Raw genomic sequence first — 10,426 nt, 5'->3', positions numbered from 1 at the left:
AAATATTTAGAATTAAAAACTAAGTGCTAATTCTAGAGGTTTTGGTCTAAAGTTGGACCAAACAAACCAAAAATGCTAAACGATTGGACCGGACCCAAGTTGGGCCCAATCCCAACATATAAATGCACTTAAATGAAGCCAATTCAGCCTCATTCATCACATAAACATAAAAACACAGCAGCTGAGTTGAAAGGAGAGGAAGAAGAGCCATTATTCATCTTTTTCTTCATTTGCTCATAACTTGAGATATGGTGCTCCGATTTGCGTGCCGTTTGCAGCCACGCAAAACTCTTGCAAGTTCGTCATTTCTATCTTAACAAAGTGGTAAGAAACTTTCATTTTCTTGCCCAGTTCTCTACCCTAATAGTTTCAAAATTTTGGGTTTAGTTATTGAGTAGATTTTGTGATTTTGGTTATTTATGGGTGATCTAACATTGGATTATTGTTGGATTTTGCCCTAAATACCAATGCGTAAGGTAAGTCACTTTGAAACCCTTGTGGTTTGGTGTATTTGTGAGCCCTAGTTATTAATTATGGTAAATTGACTAATTATGGTAAATTGAATGTGTATAGCTTGAATTCCTATGATTGGTGTGAAGTTGGTGGTATTGGAATTGAACTTTTGGTGGTTGAGCTTCATTGAGCTTATTTGGAAGTCAATTTCGGTGTTTTAAGTTGTGTGAAAATCGGCTAAAGTATGGTTTCAGTTTTTTTTAGTTAATATGTAATGTTTCGTGAAATTTAGGCTAATAAATCTTAAGATAGGATTAAATTGAATAAATGGTTGATTGAATTGTGTTTGTGGTATGCGAATTTGATGAAGATTGAATAATTTGTATGAATTGGAGCATGATTATGATGATATGTTGATAAAATTTGGCAAGGAAGAATTCAAAGCAACAACAGTTATAATAAAAATAAAGCTTTTCATATCAACATTAATATTATATCCATTCAATTTTCATAATATTGATACTATTGCAAGATACTACAGTGAGTTGCAAGTAACTGGGGAGAAAATTACATGGAAGAAAAGAAATAAAACATGTAAATGCAATATTAAAAATCATAAATATGAATGTTTTCTTAATATACAACCCATATAAATTAGAATAGAACAAAATCTATGCAAAATATTATACCTTCAACCTTACTATGAATGAATTGGCATAATAACAACAACATTACACTATTCAATTTCAGTCCATTTCTTTACCTAAATCTAATTTTAGATAAATTTAAGAAGCAATAATATATCAAATCGAAACTACAATGTACACAATAACTGAATATACTAACTACCAAAACATAAAAGCATGTGTGGTAATGGATTATGAATGGAACATTATAACTGAAATTGATAGTGAAAACCATAGATCCATGCCGAAATCAACAAGAGTGAATGAAAAAACAACACAAAAACTTGAAAGTAAACAAAGAGAGCAAATGTCAGAGAGGAAGAAAACAAAGATTGTGACCAACGTCGTCGAGAAGTGCAGCGCCGTAGAGGAGCATAATCATCGAGAAGTGCAACACCATGGAGGACCAGATTCGTCGAAAAGCATAGCGCCGTAGAGGACCAGAATCGTTGAGAAGCTTAGCACTGTAGAGGACCAGCGTTGTCGAGAAGTGCAATGCCGTGGAGGACCAGCGTCGTCGAGAAGCACAGTGCCATAGAGAACCACTGTCGTTGAGCTGCTCACCGTTACTGGACAAAGGGGTTGGAATTTTGGAATTTCAGAATTTGAATGGATTAGAGATTTCAATGGGTTTTGGTTCTAAAAACCTATTTCAAATCTTTTTGTCTTTTTTTTTTTTTAAGTTATCTGGAGGTAAAGAAATAAAATGAGGGAATATGATCAAAATTTTTTTCTTAATTTTTAGCTATGAACACAACTAAAAAATGGATTAATACAGACAGATTTAGATACAGATTTAGTCTTTATTATAGACAGATTTTTGGTTACCGACAGATTTTGTCCCTCTGTAAAAACCTCGTCGGAAATTATTTACTGATGGATTTTTTTTCCGTCGGAAAATTACCGACAGATTTTTATCAGTTACCGACGAATTTTTCCTCTGTAAATTCTCCATCCATTTCCCTGGAATTCCATCGGTAATTACAGATGGATTTTCTGACGAATTTTTCGTCTGTAAATAATACAGACAAAAAATCCGTCTGTAAATCCGTCAGTGAGGTAAAATAGAATTTTTTTTTAGATTTTTCCAATTACAAAATAAACAAATTCATCGTATTATCAAATTAAAAGAAAAGTACTATAAACAAGCAAGTCAATATAATTCAAAACATAAACAAAGTGTATTGATCATCAAGACATCAACTATAATTCCTAGTATATTGTTCAACCATACTAAAACTATCAGTTATATCTTCATTGTCATCTTCATCCTCATCATCATCATAGTCCTCATCCGAAGAGATTGAGGATGGTGGTGGTGGTGGTGGTAGTGGAACTGTACTAGAACTACTTGACGCTCTAACCTTCTCATAATAGCTAACATAAGCCTCATTCCATCTCTTCTGTTTCAGCTTTTCCTTCTTGGCCTTTACAATTGCCCGTTCCAAATTTTCTATAAATCCAACTAACAATCAACTATCAACTATCAACTATCAACTATTAACTAATCACCTACTATATTTCAATCCAAAATAATTTTATTCAATCCAACACTTACCTTCCACTCCTTAAACCAAAGTTTCTTTGTCGGAAGAGGGACATCTCCAAACTTTTTGTACGGTTTATCATATCGGTTCTTGATAATCTCTGTAATCTTCTGAGAACCAGCAGGAAAAGGTAACCAACTGATAATTTTATAAAGAATTGACAAGTTAGGAAACTAAAAAAATAGTTTTAAGTCATTAGCACTTTAATCTAAAATTAAAATATAGTAGTAAACACATATCTTAGTTATGGAGAGATCCAAATTTTAGTTATGGAGAGATCCAGTGTATGAAGAACTCTGCACAAAACATCAATCCATAAACTTCAATGTACACAGTACTTTGTTGTAGTTATATAAAGTCTGAAGTACCATAGAGCCTCTCATAACTTGCAAAATCTCCAGAGTGTGGCCTTGATAAGTACATCATAGTTTTGTTTACCAGAGGAAGTGGCGCGCCATCTTTTCTTGCTCCAAGCACCTTTTGGCTGTTCAAGTCGAAACAAAGTACATGGCACATGTTAGATCCATCCAAAACATGACACTTAAAAGCCGAAGGCCGGAGATACAAGAAGAAAACTAGCTATGGATGCACCGGCAATTTTGCCACATTATGCACTACTTCTACTGACTACACTACTTAGAAGAACACAAGTCTAAAGTATGTGAAATATTGAGTGTGCATATCCTTTTGGTTCCATTTTATGATTTGGTGTTAGGATAAGAATCATCAGAATCCAAAACACCACAAAAGTTTTAGGAAGCATGACCACTTCTAAGCATATGGAATTATGAATAACTTGTTTGTTTCTGTTCACTAAGATAATTCAAGAGACAGAGACTTTAGTTTGTTTCTGTTCACTAAGACCACAATTATGAATATGGTGACTTTCGTTTTATACTGACATTTACTTTATTATCCTTGATTCTTAGAGTGACTCTTATTCTAACCTGTAAACTAGTTTGTAGCATATTGGGCCAGCTCTCTATTTACATCTCAATAATCGTGAAATATTCAGATTTTATTGAGGATCCAGGTTTCAAAATGTTTCATTCATTCACTCATTACCAAATATTCAGATATCTAAAGTGTTAAGTAACAAATCAGAGCAGCAATGTGTGTATTGATGAAGTAAATATTAATTGTTACTAGAATTAATAATTAAATATTAAATAAAGTAAATTTAAATTTTTTTTTGGTTCTCTAACATTATCAGAGTAATACAGTGGATACTAGGGAAAATTAAAATTGATGCTTTCATATTAATTATTAATTATTACCAGAGCTGTGTAGTATTGTGTGGGCAACTGTATTCGTTTCCACGAGCCATCCAAAGTACAAGAAGAGAGTGCAACAAAATACCAAAACAAGCTAAGTTAGAGCCACAACCACAAGAAATTAAAGCATTATGGTTGGTAGCATAGCATACCGTAGCTGGCTCCAGGAGACAACCCACGAGGTTGAATATATCACTGCATAGGCCATAGCATATACGTATATTAATATCCAAATTGTTTAATTAACAAACCAACAATAATGATGGAATCAAATTAAACTAGTGATTAGGATTTATAAATTAGTATAAAAGAAAAAAATGTAAAGAATCTTGCTTGAGACTTCCATTGTAAAGAATGTGATGAATTATGCATAAAATGAATGGAATTTTTATACTATTCCTTAAATGAAGGCATAAAAGGGTACTAGATAGAACTTCAAAGATAAACTGACACCAGAAATTTTTATTTTTTGTTCAAATTCAAGCATAGTGGTGGAATAGATAGACCAAGATTCTGACTGCTGAGTTCCACACATAAATTCTGAGCCTGGTGTCACGGAGGATTTTAGAAGGTTAGATTTAACAGTGTGTGAATCATTTGTAACCAACACTTGAGTAATAAAGTGTTCTTTCCACCAAAGCTTCCTTTCTCTTGTGTTCTCTTGTGTTCTTAGCTTTCTTGCTAAGTATTGAGGGTTAGGCTGACTTGGTCTTAGCTCAAGAGGTTGAGTAAGTCCGAGTGCCGGCACGGTAGCGTTGGAGTGTGTCCAAGGCCGTGACAATTTGGTATCCGACCAAGGTTCGAGAGGGAGCACAAGTCGCTTGTGGGAATGGCTTCTAGTATCACCATGGAGCATGTTGAGTCTCAAAGGGGAAGGGATACTATTCTTTCTCAATGGGGAGGCAAGAAGGTCCGTTCTTCAAGTGAGCCTAGAGGTAAGGACTCTAACTTCTTAGAAGAAAGAGTTTCTATGTTGGAAAATGTTCTATCCTCTATGGATGAGCGCTTCCAAAGGATAGAACATGACAAGGAGACCCTCGAGGCTCACGTATTAGGAGAACTAGATGCTTTCAAAGAAAGCATGCTCCAAATTGAAGAGAAGCTTGAGAATTCCTTAAAGCTATTTGAGGAAGTTCGAGTTTGGTTCGAGGAGGCGAAATCTCGACCAACCATTATAAGGGAGACGACAAAGATTGATCTCCCCAAGCCAAAGGAGTTCAAGGGCGTAAGGGACGCTCGCGAGGTGGAGAACTTCCTATGGCAAATGGAGAGGTACTTCGAAGGCCAAGGGGTGGTCGAAGAAGCAATAAAGGTACGCACTGCAGCTCTCTACCTTTCTGATAATGCTACTTTGTGGTGGAGGAGAAAGTGCGTAGATATGGAAAAGGGCACTTGCAACATAGCCACATGGGAAGATTTCAAAAGGGAATTGAAAAGACAATTCTTCCCTGAGAATGTGGTTTATGAAGCAAGGAAGAAGTTGAGGGAGTTGAAGCACAAGAGTACGATTAGCGACTACGTAAAGGAGTTTACTACTCTCACGCTTCAAATCCCCAACTTAGCATCAGAGGATGCATTGTTCTTCTTCATTGATGGACTCCAACCTTGGGCAAAGCAAGAACTACAAAGAAGGAATGTTAAGGATGTTGATGAGGCCATCGTGGTGGCCGAATCACTCACTGAGTATCATAGGGGAGACTCTAAACCTAAGTCTTCCTCCAAGCCTAGTTCTGCTAAAGGTGGGGGAGACAAGGGGAAGAGCTTCTCAACCAAGAAAGAAGGAAAATACTCTTCAAAGAAAGAGTACGAAGAAAAAAAGAAGGCTTTCGTGCCCAAAGGAGGATGCTTCGTGTGCAAGGGACTGCACCAAATGAAGGATTGTCCCAAGCTAGGGACTTTGGCATCTATTGCTGAGGAACGAGAAGCTCAAACTCAAGTAACTGAGTGTGTTGGATCTATCCAACACATAAATGCTGTGAAGACCAAAGAGGCAAGTACTGCAGAAAAAAAAAGGCTTGATGTATGTCAAAGCCTTTGTCAATGAAAAACCTGTCATGGCTATGATCGACACTGGTGCTACACACAACTTCATCACGCCTAATGAAGCAAGGAGGCTTGGGTTGAAGATCACCGAAAAGAATGGTTGGTTCAAACCCGTGAATACCAAGGGTGAACCCCTTAAGGGAGTAGCAAAAGGGGTTGAGATGACTCTTGGTTCTTGGAAGGGCCTTGTGGATTTCTCAGTAGCACCCATGGACGATTTTAAAATAGTCATCGGGCTCGATTTCCAAAGGAAGGCAAATATAATACCTATGCCATACTACAATATAGTATGCGTCATGGAGAAAGGGTCTCCATGCATGGTCCCTACAATCTCAAAGGCTGGAGGAATTCCGATGCTCTCGACCATGCAACTCAAGAAAGGTTTCAAGAAGGGAGAGACTACATATTTGGCTCTATTACAAGAGGAGTCAATATCCAAAAGAGAAGACGTTCCTCCCAAAATCAAGGAAGTCATTGAAGAAAATAAGGATGTGATGCCTCCCGAGTTGCCAAAGCAGTTACCACCTAGAAGAAAGATGGATGACAACATTGAATTGGAGTTAGGAGCGAAACCGCCTATCTCAAAACCATACAGGATGTCGGCCATTTCTATTGTGCATACCATCAAGGAAGGGTTGCATCACGACCCACTAGCCAAGAAATTGGTGGAGTTGGCTAGAGAAGGTAAGACCAAAAGATTTTGGTTAGAAAACGACCTTCTCTACACTAAAGGGAGAAGACTATACGTCCCTAAATGGGAAAATCTAAGAAGAAAATTAGTGAGGGAATGCCACGACACCAAGTGGGCTGGTCACCAAGGTCAGCGAAGGACCTTAGCACTCATTGAATCTTCTTATTATTGGCCTCAAATGAGAGATGAAGTGGAGAGCTATGTGAAGACTTGTCTTGTGTGCCAACAAGATAAGATTGAAAACAAGACACCAAGTGGGTTGTTGGAACCTCTGCCTCCATCAGAGCGACCGTGGGAAAGTGTCTCTCTAGATTTCATCTCTGCCTTACCGAAGTCCGAGGGGTTTGGATCTATTCTCGTAGTAGTGGATCGATTTTCGAAGTATGCTACCTTTATACCTGCCCCTACTGACTGCACTGCAGAGGAAGCAGCACGACTATTCTTCAAGAATGTGGTGAAGTACTGGGGATTGCCTAAGAGCATCATTAGTGATCGAGATCCACGCTTCACAGGACGACTATGGACAGAGCTGTTCAAACTCCTTGGGTCGGAGCTTCATTTCTCAACAAGCTTCCATCCTCAAACCGATGGGCAGACTGAGAGAGTGAATGCCTTACTTGAGTGTTACTTAAGGCATTTTGTAAGCGCTAATCAGAAGGATTGGACAAAACTCCTAGACATTGCTCAATTCTCATACAATCTGCAAAGGAGCGAGTCTACAGGGAAGAGCCCATTTGAGATTGTGACTGGACAACAGTCGCTTACACCTCACTCTCTTTCTTCCTCTTACTCAGGAAAGAGCCCTGGAGCTTATCATATGATTAAGTCATGGGAAGAACAAGCAGATGTCACTCGTTCTTACCTCGACAAAGCTGCCAAGAGGATGAAGAAATGGGCAGATAAGAAGAGGAGGCATGCAAGCTATCAAGTGGGAGACAAGGTAATGATCAAACTTCTTCCACAACAATTCAAAGCCTTTCGCAAGGTTCATAAGGGTTTAATCCGCAAATACGAAGGACCATTTGAGATCATTGGACGTGTTGGGGAGGTTGCTTATAAAGTACAACTCCCTCCCTCTATGAAGATCCACCCGGTCTTCCATGTGAGTATGCTTAAACCATATCATGAGGACCAAGACGAACCGAGTAGAGGTAACTCGAGTCGTGCTCCGCCTGTGGTGATTAGATCTTTTGACAAAGAAATCGAAGAGATCCTAGCTAATCGCGTCGTGCGACGAAGAGGAGTACCACCAAGTATCCAATACTTGATCAAGTGGAAAGGGCTCCCGATAACTGAAGCTAGCTGGGAAACTCGCGAAGATCTGTGGCAATTCCAAGAACACCTAGAGCGCTATCATGAACAGAACGCGACGAGGACGTCTGCGCATTAGGTGGGGGAGAATGTCACGGAGGATTTTAGAAGGTTAGATTTAACAGTGTGTGAATCATTTGTAACCAACACTTGAGTAATAAAGTGTTCTTTCCACCAAAGCTTCCTTTCTCTTGTGTTCTCTTGTGTTCTTAGCTTTCTTGCTAAGTATTGAGGGTTAGGCTGACTTGGTCTTAGCTCAAGAGGTTGAGTAAGTCCGAGTGCCGGCACGGTAGCGTTGGAGTGTGTCCAAGGCCGTGACACTGGGCTCCTTCTTGTTTGAGAATAGAGACCCACCAGAGCACCGACATGTTTGCTACGTCCCAAGACTCTCTGCTCCTCTCCCTTCCTTTATTCCCCTCAGCATTGGTTCTTTTAAAAGTTATCTTCCTCTCCCTTGCTTTTCCTTTTTCTCTTTTTCTTATCCTCATCAATATTTACTTACTTTCATTAATAATAACTCTGCCACATTTCTGTATGTTTCATTAATATTGAGTAATCATACCTATAACATTAATTATTTTGACTAATGTTATAATTATATAACAAGCAGAAAAAGGTTACACTAATTAGTGTGCCAGGGAAGAAGGGATTTTTTGCATTAATTATGTTATGGGTGGTTGTATCATCGAAACAAGTTCTAGTTTGGTCAAGTATAAGAGATTGCATGATTTTGAGTGGGGATTTGGCGTCTTCTGAGAAAATGTCCCAAAATCCAACAAACATGCATGTACGTCCCATCTTATTGAATCAATCTAATTTGATAAAAAAGAAGGAAAAGAGAATTGAATTGAATGACTTAGAATTAATAAGGTTAGAGATAGAGGGTTGTGTCAGTTGTCAGGTCACATAGAACACTCTATATGACATTTCATTCGAAATCAAAATAATCTTGACTCTTGAGCCTCACAAATATGCAAGTTAAGGTGGACTAGTCCTCAAAACACTCTCTTTCTGTTATGGAGGAAGAAACTTAGTTTATGAGTCACCAAACAACATGCAATGCACTCATGTTAAACAAAACAAAATAAATTAAAATTAAAGGAAGCTAAGAACCACAACCAACAATAGATAAAGGAAAAAATGCACTCAAACCACAAACATTGCATGCAAGTCAAAAGAGATGATGAGCAGCGGAAGAAGATGCAGCTGCAAGATCAGTCCATGAATAGTTCTCTGACAAACTTTATTGTCATATGATTCAGGAAATTTTATTGTCATATGATTCTGGAAATTAAATTCTACTGAAACAAAATTGAATTAGAAACTCAGAAGCAAAATGAAAAAATGGAAGAGAATAATTAAGCGAATCACTGGACTGAGTGCATGGATGAGTATGTTAAAGTGTTTAACTAGAACCAGGAGTCCAGGATTTTGTTGAGCAAGACTCCGATGATGATCTGATTTTGGTGAACTAGCAAAGGAAAATGAAAAGCGTAGAAGAATGGATGAGTCATGATGTGTGTGTGTGTTTGGGGGCAGGAGGGTTGTTTTTGTTTACCTTCTTGTTTTTAAGCTTCAATTAATGACTGTGGGGGACCTTGATGAGAGAAGGATCTTGAACTGTAGGTCCTGTTTCACCAACCAGCAAAGCTTGTAAATGCTCACCTCCTCCTACTTTTTATAAAATTCATGAAAGAAAAGAGGAAGAAGAAGAAATTAAGCACAAAATAGAAATTGAACAACTTAGCAGAGAAGAATTAGAAGAAGAAGAATCAAATTCCAGATCTCAATCACAACCACCACAGCACCAAGAAGGATCAATAGCAAATTTGAACAATTGGGCTATAGCAATAGCAAAAGAATTAACCCTTTTTTTTCCCAAAAACACTGACACTATAAGCTTAAAAAAGAAAAAGAAAGATAAAAAGTAGTGATAGTTGTATACTTGTATATATGCTTAGTTGCTTACAGCTTATAATTATTCACTTAAAGCAAAAAAGTAAACATGTAATTGTTTGAATTGAGAATTGACTGAAATAAATATAAAGATATAATACAGCTGCCAAAAACAGAGTGTCCTTTAAGGCATGTCCACATAACATTAAGGCATAGATATAATAATAGTTCAAAACAAGAGGGATTACCAATGTTAGTATATATTCTCAAACCAAATACTCAGTTCAACGTATGAGAACAGATCAAAACGCAGCATGTTAAAGAAAAGAAAAGTTTTTCACCAACTATTAGGAAAACCTAATTAAACAAACTTGTGCGAAGATATAACAGATGCAAAAATAGCATGAACAATAGAAAATTTTCTGCAATACAAAATGTTGTTCAAGCAAAAGTATCAATTATGGAACAAATCTACAAACTAAAATCATAACGCAAAGGAATTTTACCTATTATTTCATTTTATTT

General features: G+C 37.5%; 1 long non-coding RNA gene across 3 annotated transcripts; it reads right to left on the bottom strand.

Moving 5' to 3' along the window:
* Positions 1-2,230: 2,230 nt before the first annotated feature.
* Positions 2,231-9,932, bottom strand: LOC112779770 (uncharacterized). Of its 3 annotated transcripts, XR_011877789.1 has the most exons (7): positions 9,749-9,932; positions 9,564-9,634; positions 4,113-4,155; positions 3,964-3,990; positions 3,055-3,170; positions 2,698-2,982; positions 2,231-2,592 (listed from the first exon to the last, which is right to left on the bottom strand). It is a non-coding gene; the product is annotated as an uncharacterized lncRNA (long non-coding RNA). The 3 variants fall into 3 exon arrangements; XR_011877788.1 differs by having other exon boundaries at positions 3,073-3,170; positions 9,564-9,931; XR_003190849.3 differs by having other exon boundaries at positions 9,564-9,930.
* Between the last annotated feature and the right edge of the window lie 494 nt (positions 9,933-10,426).

This window comes from Arachis hypogaea, chromosome 19 (assembly GCF_003086295.3).
Source record: "Arachis hypogaea cultivar Tifrunner chromosome 19, arahy.Tifrunner.gnm2.J5K5, whole genome shotgun sequence".
Lineage (NCBI taxonomy): Eukaryota > Viridiplantae > Streptophyta > Magnoliopsida > Fabales > Fabaceae > Arachis > Arachis hypogaea.
This window is presented reverse-complemented; position numbering and strand designations above follow the sequence as displayed.